Raw genomic sequence first — 13,980 nt, 5'->3', positions numbered from 1 at the left:
GGGCCTGATGGCCGGTCGAAAGCTTAAAAAGGTACATGACTGAGAAACAAGTTGTTAAGAGGCTGTAATGAAGGGTTGGCAGGAGGGGGGTAGGATGCCAGTAATGATTTTGCCATTAAGAGTGCGTTCCATTTTACAGCTTGGATTTATTTATAACAACAGGTGGTGGTATTTGTGGGGAATTGCTTGTTTTTTCATTTGAGAAGGGCAGCTCCATACATCTGCTAGAAGGCGAAACAAAACCTTTTCCAAACACCGTTTTCCTTGCTTTCTGCATCACCATTAGGAAGCAAGAATTTGTAGCAAAAGGCCACCCTGCCATTATTTCTTCCTGATGACACTCATTTAGCAGCCATTAAAATGCAAATAGAACTATGATTTTTAGATCACAAAATTAACATTAACGGTTGGATGATTGATTAAAGGTCATGGCAACGGTATAACTTAATTTCTTAGATAATTGTGTTCGGTTTTCTGCAGACTGTTTGGGTTTCTGAATTAATTTGATCTGTTGTTGAACACTGACAGGTGCAGTAATTGGCAGCGTCTCCTTGGGGCTCATTTCTTCCCTTGAACCAAGCCCTCTTGTCTTCCTCGAAGCCATCGTCTAAAGCACAGAAGAGAAGGCCAAACCAGCCAGTGTGCAACTAGCATTCTTGTGAGTCTGGGTGAGGTCACTGGAGGGGTTATTACAGACCTGGAAAGCTCCAAATAAAATTCCATCCATGGCTAACGAGTTTTCCCTCTAAGAACTTATGGCATTGGGCTCACATGGGTGTAAAATGACCCCTGGCCCTCCCCTGGGGCTCAGGGTAGCCTCTTCAGAGTCCAGGTTGAAGAATCCCATCTCTGACCCATTTTTCTTTAGTCGAGGCAATAAGAAAGGTAATAATAAACCACCAGCTTTTCATGTCACCTCTGTATGTGAGAGTTCAGGCAGTGACCCTGTAAGCTGAGATGGGAAGCAGCCAGATATTTGGGCTATCTGCTCTGCTTCTCGAATGTCAAAAAATCAAATATATATATATATATATATATATATATATATATATAGAGAGAGAGAGAGAGAGAGAGAGAGAGAGAGAGAGAGAGAGCTTACCCAGTAGGCTAAATGCCGTCTTTAATCCCAATCATTGTAAAGTCAGGAATTCACAAGAAAAGCACATAGCATTGAGAGAATTGAGTTAAACTTTATTATTATTATTATATACTACTACTGCTGCTACTATGATCTCTTAGGCAGTTTCTTCTGGAAATTTCAGAGGACTTTGTTTCATCAGGATGGATTCTATTTTGTAAACCTCTGTCCATAAGCTGCTGGATTCTGGCCCCAGTCAAGTGCCTCTCGATAGCTGAGCTACTGAGTACTTATCGATAACAGCTGGTGTTGATGACGCCATCCTGGCACAGCCTCCTCAAAGTCAACAAATTCGCCCTTAGTAGAAGGGGAAAAGGTGATGTATGAGGGGAAAAGAGGTAGTGTAAAGCAGCAGTTAGACCTTTGGTCTCTAGAACAAAGGTTAGCAAACTACAGTCTATGGATTAGCTGCCTGTTTTTATAAATAAAGTTTTATTGGAATATGGCCAAAAAAAAAAACTGGATTTGAAATTGTAACAAACTAATACCAATACCCAACAAGGTCACAACCACGTCTCCTCAGGATTTAATTCAACGCAAGTATTGATTCAACAAATATATACTGAGCACCTACTGTATGCCAGGCTCTGTTCCAGGACTTGGGGATACTCTAATAAAAGGACATGATCTCTTCAGAATGTAACTTACGGCCTCTGATGAGATACGAGGGAAAGGAGAGCAATGAACCATCCTTAAGGGTGGGCTGAGTGCTACAAAAGAAAAAGAAAAAAGAGAAAGGAAAAACCAGCCTTTGTATTCCCAATGCCTTTCATAGTGCCTACTAGGTGCTAAATTATGTTTATTGAAACCATCAATCTCTTTATTAATGAATCAGCAAGAGGATATAAGGATATAATTCTGGGAAGTCCTAGAAAAGTCCATGGAAAAAATGGGACTTGCAGGCTTCCAGACTGTCTATTGTCTGTTCCTCAAACACACCATGCTTTCCCTGCCCCAGGGCCTTTGCATATGCCACTTTTACTGTGAGACTCTCCCTCCCTCCTATATGCCTAATTAATGACCACTCATCCCTCAGACCTCAGCCCAAAGGCCAGGACCTCAATGAAGACCCCCTGACTGCCTCTCTCCTTCCCCAACCCAGAGCAGGTCCAGAGCCTGGGTATAGAGCCCTGGTCAGGTATCCAGGTGAAGTTTCCCACCGACTCCATGGCTCCAAGCCCCTATCCCACACCTCCTGCGTGGCCCACATCCCGCAATTTACGCTGATCTGGATGATTATTGGATGAATGTCTCTCTCCCCACTCTGGACTCTAAGCTCCATGAGGGCCTAACAATGTCTGTCTTGCATTGCTATGTCCATTGCAAGCCCTCAATAAATAGTTGTTAAAGGCACAGATGGAGTTTGCTGTGGTGGATCTTTAAAAAATCTGGAAAAGGGAGTTCCCCTCATGGCGCAGTGGTTAACGAATCCGACTAGGAACCATGAGGTTGCGGGTTCGGTCCCTGCCCTTGCTCAGTGGGTTAACTATCCGGCGTTGCCGTGAGCTGTGGTGTAGGTTGCAGACGCGGCTCGGATCCCGCGTTGCTGTGGCTCTGGCGTAGGCCGGTGGCTACAGCTCTGATTCAACCCCTAGCCTGGGAACCTCCATATGCTGTGGGAGCGGCCCAAGAAATAGCAACAACAACAACAACAGACCAAAAAGACAAAAAAAAAAAAAAAAAAAAAAAATCTGGAAAAGAAGAGCAAACACCCTGACTGGAAAATATGCAGAGTGTGTCCCATGGGGCTGTGCAGAGTGGATACAAAACATTTCACCAGCTGTCAACTGGGCTCAGAACACACAGACTAGAAAGTCCGAGGCTAGCACTCCTGTCTGCCTTAACGCTTTTGCTCCTGGCTTATGGGGTGCAGGCAAAGGTGAACCTAGGGCTGGGGATGGGTAGGGATGCTCCTCAAGGAAGCAACTATCTAACATTTTAACAAGCTGAGGATTCTGTCAGAGTACCAGCTGTCTGAGAGCAATCTCAGAGGTGAAGAGGGCCCCCGGGGGGGCTAGCCTCATGGAATATATATTTAGAAGATACACTCAATTATGAGAAGCCTTACAACTTGGGCATAGGCTTTTGATCTTAAGTTCAGCAAGCAACATAGGAAGTCACTGTAGATCTCTAAGAAAGGGAAAAACGATGAAAGGCATATTTTAGGAGAACTGGTACAAAGTTCAGGCCAGATGCTGTGTTAGATGCCAAAGAACTAAAGATGATACATAGACATTAGGCTTTGCCAAAACAAAGTTTCCCTTTTTATGTATGTATGTATGTATTTTTTTCTGCTGTACAGCGTGGGGACCAAGTTACACATACATGTATACATACTTTTTCCCCCCACTGTTGTGTCGCAATGTAAGTATCTAGACATAGTTCTCAATGCTACACAGCAGGATCTCATTGTAAATCCATGCCAAGAGCAATAGTTTACATCTGTTTTTGGGGGGTTTTTTTGTTTTTGTTTTTCGTCTTTTTTCTTTTTTCTTTTTAAGCCACACCCACAGCATATGGAGGTTCCCAGGCTAGGAGTAGAATTGGAGCTGCAGCTGCCGGCCTATGCCACAGCCACAGCAACGCAGGATCTGAGACATGTCTGCAACCTACACCACAGCAGACGTCAATGCCAATTCCCTAACCCACTGAGCGGAGCCAGGGATTGAACTTTCGTTGGGTTTGTTAACCATTGAGCCATGATAAGAACTCCAAAAGTTTCCCATTTTATAATGCTCAGGGGAAATTCTGAATTTTCCCCAGAGTTAAAATCTCCATTTTTTGTTTTTGCTTTTTTTTTAATTTTTTACAGTTTTAGGGAAGTATAGTGATTTACAATGTGGTGACAACTTCTGCTGTACAACACAGTGATTCAGTTATACATGTACACACATCCATTCTCTTTCAGATTCTTTTCCCACATCGATTATCACAGAATATTGGGTAGCAGGGCACCACTGACCAATAATTCCATATACCTCAGTGTGCATGTGCCAATTCCAAACCCCCAGTCTATCTCTCCCGCAACCCCAAACCTGTCCCCTTTGGTAACCATAAGTTTGTTTTCAAGGTCTGTGAGTCTGTTTCTGTTCTACAAATAAGTTCATTTGTATCCTTTTTTCAGATTCCACATATAAGCGATATCATATAATGTTTGTCTTTCACTGTCCAACTTCACTTGGTATGATAATTTCTAGGTCCATATATGTTGCTTCAAAAGATATTATTTCATTCTTTTTTACAGCTGGGTAACATTCCATTGTTTATATGTGGTTTCTAGGGGGGGTGGGGGTGGGGGGCACACCTGTGGCATGTGGAAGTTCCCAGGCCAGGGATCAAACCCACACCACAGCCGTGACCAGAGCCACTTCAATGACAACACAGAATACTTAACCCACTATGCCACAAGGGAACTCCCCAAAGTCTCCATTCTCAACTGCTATGAGGCTGGTCTGGATGGTTTTCTCTTCTGACCTCTGAGCTCCCTAAAAGCAATTTCTCACATCCTTAGTAACAAGGACATTGTCTATTCCTTAGTAACTGTCAAATAAATAAATGAATGAAGGGCTTTATTTTACAATATACCTATAAAAAGTAGCCCCCAAGCCTGTGCTATTGTGGAAATCCTCTCTTCCCTCCAACTCTTTCTTAAACAAGGCTCCCCAGCTAAAGCTTGTCTTTCATCAGCTTTGCCAAAACCAAAGACAGCCTAAGTCTTCTCCTTCTTCATCTGCAATCTGATAGAGCCCCAACTCTGGGTCAGATTGCCTGCTCCCCTCTGAATCCAGCGCAGTCCCCCTTCTTGGCAAACACTCACTGGGTAAGCTGTATTTCATGAAGTTAACCAGGCTCATTGCAGGGAACATATTTCTAGGAGAAAGGATGTTAATTTCTTCCTCATACAAAGACCAAAAATCAATATCGTAAATCCAGGAAATCTCCCCTAAATGTCTCCCCTGTCATCACTCTCCCCTGCGCTCCAGGTAAATACCGTTATGACAGGTTAGCTATATTTCTCCTCAGCAATATGATATTGAGGCAACTGCAGGACAAGCCACGCTGCTGAGACATTATTCCTCAAGGTATTTTGTGTCATTGGAATTCCATCACATCGAGCTGAATGTACCTAAACAAGCCCCAGTTCCATGCCTTGGCCTGCTTAGAATATGCTGAACTTGGAGGGTGACCTATTGATTTTCAGCCTGAGTTAGAGGTAGATGAAAAGGAAGCAGTTTTCTAGGGCATAGTTTTCATCTCCATATATTCATTTACTCAAACTGTATATTCATCTATACCAGCTGCATGCATTGTATAAGAGATACATAAAAACATGGGGACAACAGCACCGATGTTGCAGGAATTGACAAAAGTAAGCAAATAGAGTTTAAACTAAGACTTAGTTTTCATTTTAATGCACACATATATCGGATCCTGGTAAACTCCTGTGCAGAAATGAGAAATCTCCAGGTGATGTTTTCCCTGCCACCTTTTGAGAGTCCCTTAATCGCATGCAGCATCGGGAGGGGCGGTGGGACACAGCTTCATTTTAGGAGTAAACAAGAATCTAATTTTAGAGATCCTCCAAGATGCTGACCTTTGTGTCGGGATCTGTCAGCCTGAGACCCAGGGTCTTGGATGGGTTATTATAAATTAAAATCTAATACCCCTTCCTTCTCTCTGGATCTATAACACCCTATTCAATCAGCAACGTCCAGCTTATGTGTGCAATTCAGCTCCAAGAGGTAGACTGCAAAACCTACTGAATTCAACATCCCAAGGGCATAGGCAAAATTAATTAAGGCATTGCCACTAAATATTAGCCCTTCTTGAGTCCTCCCTCCCAAGTTTATTTCTAATTATCTCCCATTGAGTCATGTCTCCAATGAGTCAAAAATTTTATTAGATTTTTAGCAGCCTATCTCCTGACAGCTTCAAAGGATTTTTATATTTTAAGCATAGTTGATTCCTTCTAATATGCTTCCATCTCTTAACTAATCTCTATCCTGAATTGTATTATAAAACTATAGAATGGAAAGAGTCTTTTGAGGTCACCTAGCCCAGCTCCATCTGATTACAGACAAGGAAGCTGAGGCCTAAGGAAGTTTGGTATCTTGAGAAATAAGAATAAGTTAATGTTGCAGAAACCTGATGTAACAGAAACCTACTGTTAGATCCTATCAAGACCAGATGGAAATGGTCCTAGAATAAAGGTTTACATACTTTGATTTTGAAGATACCCCATCAAAAGGTTATCCTATGCTCCAGTCATCCTATATCAACAAGTCCAACCCATGCCCTCAGAGCTCCCAGCTGACCTTTTTGGCTCCTACTTCTTTAATGTGGACAGATGGGCAAGGAATCCTCAAACACAGGAGCAAAGATTCCACCATGAGAGACACTAAAGCGAACTAAAAGCAAAACAGAAGAAAATGAAACCAGAGACAACAGAAAATCCAGGAAACAGAGGAAAATCTCAAAAAAGTATATTCTCAGAGTGATATCTTATACATAAAACATGATGCTATGAAAGGGAATTTATTAAAGAACAAGAAAGAGTTCCTAGATATTAAAAATATGAAAGCGGGGTTCCCACTGTGGCTCATTGGAAAGGAACCTAACTAGTATCCATGAGGACTCGAGTTCAATCCCTGGCCTCCCTCAGTGGGTTAGGACTTGGTGTTGCCGTGAGCTGTGGGTTAAGGATCTGCTGTTGCTGTGGCTGTGGTGTAGGCCAGCAGCTATAGCTCCAATTCAACCTCCAGCCTGGGAACTTAAATATGCCATGGATAGGGCCCTAAAATGACAAAGACAGAAAATAAAAATATGAAAGCGAATAAAAAACTTCATAAGGAGTTTGGACAATCAAATGCAAAAACCTCACATCAAGGAAAACAAAAAGATAAAGAGAGGAAAACTAAGCCCCCGAAATGATAAGAATGCTAGAGGGGTTAATTCAGAAAGTCTGCCATGCAACCAACAGGAGTTCCAGGAATTCGGCCCAGAGAGAACTGAGGGAAGGGAACTCTCAGAGGCATAAAACAAGAACATTTCTCAGAATTGCAGGATGGACTTCTGCTTTAGGGAGATTTCTGGGTGCCCGATGTCAGGGTACAGCTGTGTGGAATTTCCAAGGCCAGGGATAAAGAAGGAGATCTGAAGAGCCTTGAAGAAAAGGAGGGTTTTCATCGAAGGACCAGTAATCAGGATGGCTCTGCACTTCTCTTTTTTTTTTTCACTGCACCCACAGCATGCAGAATTTCCCAGGCCAGGGATCAAATCCGACTCAAAACAGTGATAATGCCAAATCCTTAATCACTAGGCCACCAGGGAACTCCCTACACTTTTATTCACTAGGGATAAAAAAATAATGGAGCAAGACCTCCAAAATTCTGAGTAGAAATGATTTGAAGGCTAGCATTCTATACCAACCCAATGATGAATCAAATGTGAGGATGGAATATTGACAATTTCACACCAACAAGGTTCAGAGTATGTCTCCTACGCATTCTTTCTTAGGAAGTTGCTGAAGGGCTGGGCTTCTGCAAAAAGAGAGAGAAAAAAATGAAAGAAAAACATGGTATTCAGGAAACAGACCCAACAGAGAAGAACAGTAAAGGGGAGTTTAAAGGGGAAAGCTGTGGAGTTCCCGTCGTGGCACAGTGGTTAACGAATCCGACTAGGAACCATGAGGTTGCGGGTTCGGTCCCTGCCCTTTGCTCAGTGGGTTAACGATCCGGCGTTGCCGTGAGCTGTGGTGTAGGTTGCAGACGCCGCTCGGATCCCGCGTTGCTGTGGCTCTGGCGTAGGCCGGTGGCTACAGCTCCGATTCGACCCCTAGCCTGGGAACCTCCATATGCCGCGGGAGCGGCCCGAGAAATAGCAACAACAACAACAAAAATAAATAAAAAAAAAAAAATAAAGGGGAAAGCTGTGAAGCATGCCATGAAAGGAACCATCTGGACCGAGGACTAAAGAAGGAGGTGTCCAGGGAAAAAAAATAGGAACTATAGATTATCTGTTGATTTGGGGGGAGGGAGCATTTTGCCTGCCTGCACAACAGCCATTTCCCATTTATATATACCACTGGATTTTGTTTGAGCTGCAATCTCCCCAGCTCCCAGGATGAATTGGAATTGGCCTAAACCAGTCATGGAGACCCATTCCCAAATGCCAATAATTCATCGAATACAGACATGTGACTGGTTCTGGCCAATGAGATATAAGCGTAAGACTTCATGGGGATACAAAGAATTTCTTTCCTGGGAAAAGCGAGGAATCAAAGGCAAAGCCCCAGGTTTGACTCCTGTCATCTTCCTTCCTGTTCCTGCCTGCATGGTATAAGGATATGCCACTTGGAGCTGCAGCAGTGGTCCTGGGATCACCCAAGAGATAAGGCCAATGTGCTGAGGACGGCAGAAGAAAAAGACAGGGAGGAGCAGGTCTAAACTCAACCTGGAACCACCTATCGCCCGTGATTCTTCTTATGTGAGATAATTACGTCTTTGGTATTTATGCTACTATTTGTTGGGTTCTCTGTTACTTGAGGCCAGAAGCATCTTGCCTGGTATGGAAAATACCATGGACAGACTTTGACAGATATGTCAGAACATCTTTTTTTAAAAAAAACTAACCATATGTATATTGAAATCTGAGCACATGAATATGAGACAATCATTTACTCTACAAAGAATGGCCAATAAACTTAGGAAAAGATTTCAGCCTCACAGGTGAAAGGGAAATGCAAATCGAAATCACATTTAGATGCCATTTTATATCCGTGATCTTGGAAAAAAATAAAAGTCTGACCATTCAGGAAAACCCTCATACAGTGCTAGTGGGCATTTAATTATCTCAACCATTTTGAAGAACAATTTTGACAATACCTGGCAAAACTGAAAATGCTTATATACCAAAATTCAGCATATTTAGAGAAACTCTTCCTAATGGCCCAGGAAGGCATTATGAGACCATTTTTTGCAGCATTGTTTATAATGGCAAAAAAAAAAACTGGATAAAAATGCAATTTTGTTTATCACTAGGAAAATAGATTAATGCGGTGCATTATAATCATGCAGTGAAATACCATACATTAGTTTTAAAAGCCAGAGCTACCTGGATAAACCTCAAAAGCAAATATTGAGGAGAAAAGTAGGTTCAGATTCTTTTGTTTTTGCTTTGGCATATGGAGGTTCCCAGGCTGGGGTCCAATCGGAGCTGTAGCCACCAGCCTATGCCAGAGCCACAGCAACGAGGGATCCGAGCCGTGTCTGTGACCTACACCACAGCTCACTGCAATGCCGAATCCTTAACCCACTGAGCAGGGCCAAGGATTGAACCTGCAACCTCATGGTTCCTAGTTGGATTCGTTAACCACTGAGCCACAACAGGAAGTCCAGAAAAGTAGGTTCAAAATGTTAAAGTATTATGCCATTCACATAGAATTTAACATACCAATACTACATATCATTTAGCAATCATGTGTATGTAATATAAGTAAAAAAAAATAATTCACAGAATGACAAACAGAAACTTCAGGATCATGGTTATTCTAGGGAAATAAAGAAAGAGAAAAGAACCAGAACGAGATTAGGAAGGGAAGACCAAAGGGTTTTCAACTGTATCTGTCATGCTTTGTTTCATGCCTGAAACAAATGTGGCAAAATGTTAGGTTATGAATAAATGAGATAATAAGATCTGGCTGCTCATGGTATTTTTTTCTATAACCGTTTGCTTGAAATTTTCATAATGTAATCATAGTACTCTAACTGGCTCAGTACTCTGTTCAAAGCAGAAGTAATGTTAAAATTGGTTATTGAATGAACAAAAAAAGTCATAAAAAATACTAATAGAAGAGCAAATAAGAGGCTTAAGAATTCTAACAGAAAATAAATCTAAAACATTCACAATTTCTAAATTGAGACAAAAAGTCACTTTATTATTTAGCAATGAACGCGGTGACTACCAAAAGAAGCTTTCAAAGTTGAAGCAGTCGGCTCGGGCAAGGAGATGGAGAGTGGATGGAGAGGGGACATTCTTACTGCTACTGAGGACTGAAGCCACGTATGTGTTATTCTGGTTCTTTAAAAGAAAGCAGATTTAGTGATTTTTGCCATCAATTTTGGTCAAAATTATCTAATATGGCTAAGACGAGTTTAGTCTGTTTTGCCCTAGAAAGAGAGACTAGTGGGGCTGAAGCCCAGGGTCACTTGGGATCATCGGGAGCGGCAGTCCATCGCTGAGCAGCTGCATGGCAGCCGTCAGCAACCAAATGGGCTGGGGACCCAATACGGACAGTCCGTGGACAAAAGGCAGGCGTGGTGTTGAACCCCGGCACAGAGGAGGTCCTGATGGGGAGACAAAGGGGAAGAGAAGATCTGATGGAGAAGGAACGTTAGAAACACACACCTCAAAGGGAGCCAAGGTGGACTTGGTGAATGTGTGCTGGTGTTCAACTGGGCAGAAGAAGAGTCAGGAGTGAGTGTGAAGAATATTTCTGGAAGTGGCACTGAGCTACCCCAGGAAGGGACACGTTTCAGGAGCCAGAGAATTCCATGATTTCTCAGAATACGGGGACTCGGGGACCTAGTAAATCTTCCAGATGGCTTCCTCTACTCCTAGCATGGTTTTTGCTGAGCTGTTCATATACGAATTATGTCTCTTCCCCTAACCCCTCGGAATCTCAAAAGCTCTCCCTGGCCCATGTTCCTACTGCAATAGTCCTAACACAACAAGCATATTGTGTTCCATTAGGAAGAACAGCTAGACTAGATGATTTGACTTTTACTGCTTACTAACTCTGTGACTGTGGGAAGTATGTATCCTCTCTGTGCCTCAGTTTCCTTTTTTTTTTTTTTTTTTTTCTTTTGTCTTTTTAGGGCCACACCTGCAGCATGTAGAGGTTTCCAGGCTAGAGGTCTAATCGGAGCTTTTGCTGCCGGCCTACACCACAGCCACAGCAATGCAGGATCCGAGCCACGTCTGTGACCTACACCACGGCTCACGGCAATGCCAGATCCTTAACCCACTAAGCAAGGCCAGGGACTGAACCTGCAACCTCATGGTTCCTAGTCAGACTCGTTTTCACTGAGCCACTGGGAACTCCTCAGTTTCTTTTAAAATGGGTATGCGTACCTACCTCATAAGGTAATGTGCTTACCAAATACCTTGGCCCATAGCAATCATGCAATAAATCTCAACAGTTGTTTTGGAAGCCAGATCTCAAAAAGGCATCATCAGAGACATGCTTGGAGGAAAGCAAGCAGGCTGATGAAGGAAAATGAAATCAGCTCAAGTGAAGAACATTGGGGAAAAAATCCTTATCACAGCTGGCGTAGTTGAATTCTTGGTGTCAAAGAAGCAAATAGTTTGGAAGGGAATAGAGAGAGGTTCTAATATGTAGCACAGTTTGAGCAGCTATCCTCTGCTGGGCCCAGTGGGAAGAACTCTGGCAAATTCAATGAGTTTCTCTCCAGTACTGCTACCAAGCAAAAAGTTATCTCCAAAATTTAGTCTTTTATTTTTTTTTTTTTTTTTTTTTTTTTTTTTTTTTTTTTTTTTGTCTTTTTGCCATTTTCTTGGGCCGCTCTCACGGCATATGGAGGTTCCCAGGCTAGGGGTCGAATCGGAGCTGTAGCCACCGGCCTACGCCAGAGCCACAGCAGCGTGGGATCCAAGCCGCGTCTGCAACCTACACCACAGCTCACGGCAACGCCGGATCGTTAACCCACTGAGCAAGGGCAGGGACCGAACCCGCAACCTCATGGTTCCTAGTCGGGTTCGTTAACCACTGCGCCACGATGGGAACTCCTTTTTTTTTTTTTTTTTTTTTTTTTTTGTCTTTTTGCCAAAATTTAGTCTTTTAAAACAATAACCACTGAATTATGCTCACAGAATCTATGGGTCAGGAATTCAGACAGGCTTGTCTTTACTATGTGATGCTAGAGCTTCAGGTGGGCAAACCCAACAGAGGGGGCATGGGATCATCCGAAACCGCATTCACTCACATAGTTTAAGCCAGTATTACGTTTCCCCTACTTACAATTGAAAGGATTCCCAACCAATACAAACTCATGATTTCATTTAAGTCTCATTATAAATGAATTAGGTAGTATTCATTTAGGCTTTATTACCCCCATTTTACAGGCTGGAACTTGAGTAAATTTTCTAAGGTCTCAGAGCTAGAGAGTGAAGCCAGATTTTGAACCCAGGGATAATTTCAAAGCCCAAGGTTTTCTCTCTACCCCTTGCTATTTGCAGTATGTCTCTTGAACCAGTAGTGGTGGCATCACTTGGGAGCTTGTTAGAGATCCAGAATCTCTGGCCCTGTCTCATAGCCACCAAATCAAAATATTTAATTTAACAAGATCCACAAGTCTTGCCTAGATATTCCCAGGGGTTAAAAATGTAGTCCCCTGGCTGAAACCTACAGGAGGCCAGATTTCAGATCAAAGAAAATGAGAAAAATTTAACAATTAAAACTATCAGGAAGGAAAACACCTGCTTGGGAAGCAATGAATTCCTCATCACTGGATGTATTCGACATGAATCAAACACCAAATTGCCAAGGGTGCTATGGAGAGAAACTTGAGGACCTTACATTCTAGGAAGCATTCCCATTGACCTTTCTAGTGCCTAAAATTGCACCATAATAGACATCCTGGGACGTTCAAGTCCTGTCTAAAAAAAATCATGTAGGAAGTTCCCATTGTGGCTCAGCAGCAATGAGCCCAATTAGTATCCATGAGGATGAGGGTTCCATCCCTGGCCTCACTCAGTGGGTTAAGGATCTGACATTGCTGTGAGCTTGGTGTAGATTCCGCATTGCTCTGGCTGTGGGTAGGCCAGCAGCTTTACCCCCGATTTGACCCCTAGCCAGGGAACTTCCATATGCTGCAGGTGCAGCCCTAAAAAGAAAAAAAAAGTCATATAAAGTCACTGATATTCCACATAGTAAAGAAAGTTTGCAGTGCGCTCTGTGTGGGGATAGGAGTAAGTAGATAATGTTGGGAGATGGAGAGAAGGTCTGGGGCAGGGTGCTGGTCCCCTGAAGGCCAGCTCTCACGAGGCAACCTAGCTGGGAGCAGAGGAAGAGCACAGAGACTGAGCATCTGAACCTGGGGCAGCAGGTGCATAGGGGATGGGACCTCAGGGCTATGGCTATCAGTGGCCCGGGATGCAAAATTTGCAGTTGCTTTTGCTCCAAGAAAATGCCACCTGCTATTGAGTTTGAGGCTTCCCTCAGCTTCCCTTGCAATTGCATCATCCTTGCCTGAGCCCCAGGCAAAAGCTGCAAACTGGAACGGCTTTGGAAATGCACACATGTAACCACATTCTCACCCTTTTGAATTTAATTCCACATTATAATTAAGCACATATACTGCACACACATGGTTATAATATGAGCTGTCGGTTCAATCTGGAAGTGTGCATTAAACAAATCCAAGTGAGGAACAACAATCTGAGTCTTAGGCCTGTGAAGGAGCCATGCGCCAGGCCCACAGAAATGCGCATTTCATGGGACACACTGCCACCCAGTGGCCACAAAGGAAATTGTCAACACTTGGAAGCACAAAGTAAACCCTGCCTTGGAGTCAGTCCTTGGACCTCACCCCACCCTCCACACCCCCCAGTGCCTGGCAAACTCTCATAAATGTCTCAAGCCATATTACCCCTAGGGCTCAAAAGCTCAGAATGATGGTAGACGTTCTGTTCAAGGGGCAATAGGCCTGTGTCAAAACAGACAGAAAAAAATGGTTTTGTTGGAATTTGCTTCATTGCAACAGTAAGAATGACTTCCTTCCTCCCTTCCTTCTTCTTCCCTCCCCTCGGTCCCTCTCTCCCTC

At 43.2% G+C, this 13,980-nt stretch overlaps 1 protein-coding gene across 2 annotated transcripts in view; it reads right to left on the bottom strand.

The window, feature by feature from the left end:
• Positions 1-3,915: 3,915 nt before the first annotated feature.
• The window catches only part of LOC146403545 (uncharacterized), a 104,051-nt gene continuing 93,986 nt past the window's right edge, over positions 3,916-13,980 (bottom strand). For both annotated transcript variants that reach the window (XR_014804279.1, XR_014804277.1), the window contains exon 4: positions 3,916-7,677. The gene's annotated coding sequence lies outside the window, so the exon portion shown is untranslated. The remainder of the gene's footprint in view (positions 7,678-13,980) is intronic.

Source organism: Sus scrofa, chromosome 5, assembly GCF_054392235.1.
Source record: "Sus scrofa isolate SSC_HxYL_T2T_F1_AM1 chromosome 5, Sscrofa_HxYL_maternal_Yorkshire_Landrace_v2.0, whole genome shotgun sequence".
Lineage (NCBI taxonomy): Eukaryota > Metazoa > Chordata > Mammalia > Artiodactyla > Suidae > Sus > Sus scrofa.
Note: the sequence above shows the minus strand (reverse complement) of the source record. Positions and strands in the feature narration are given on the sequence as shown.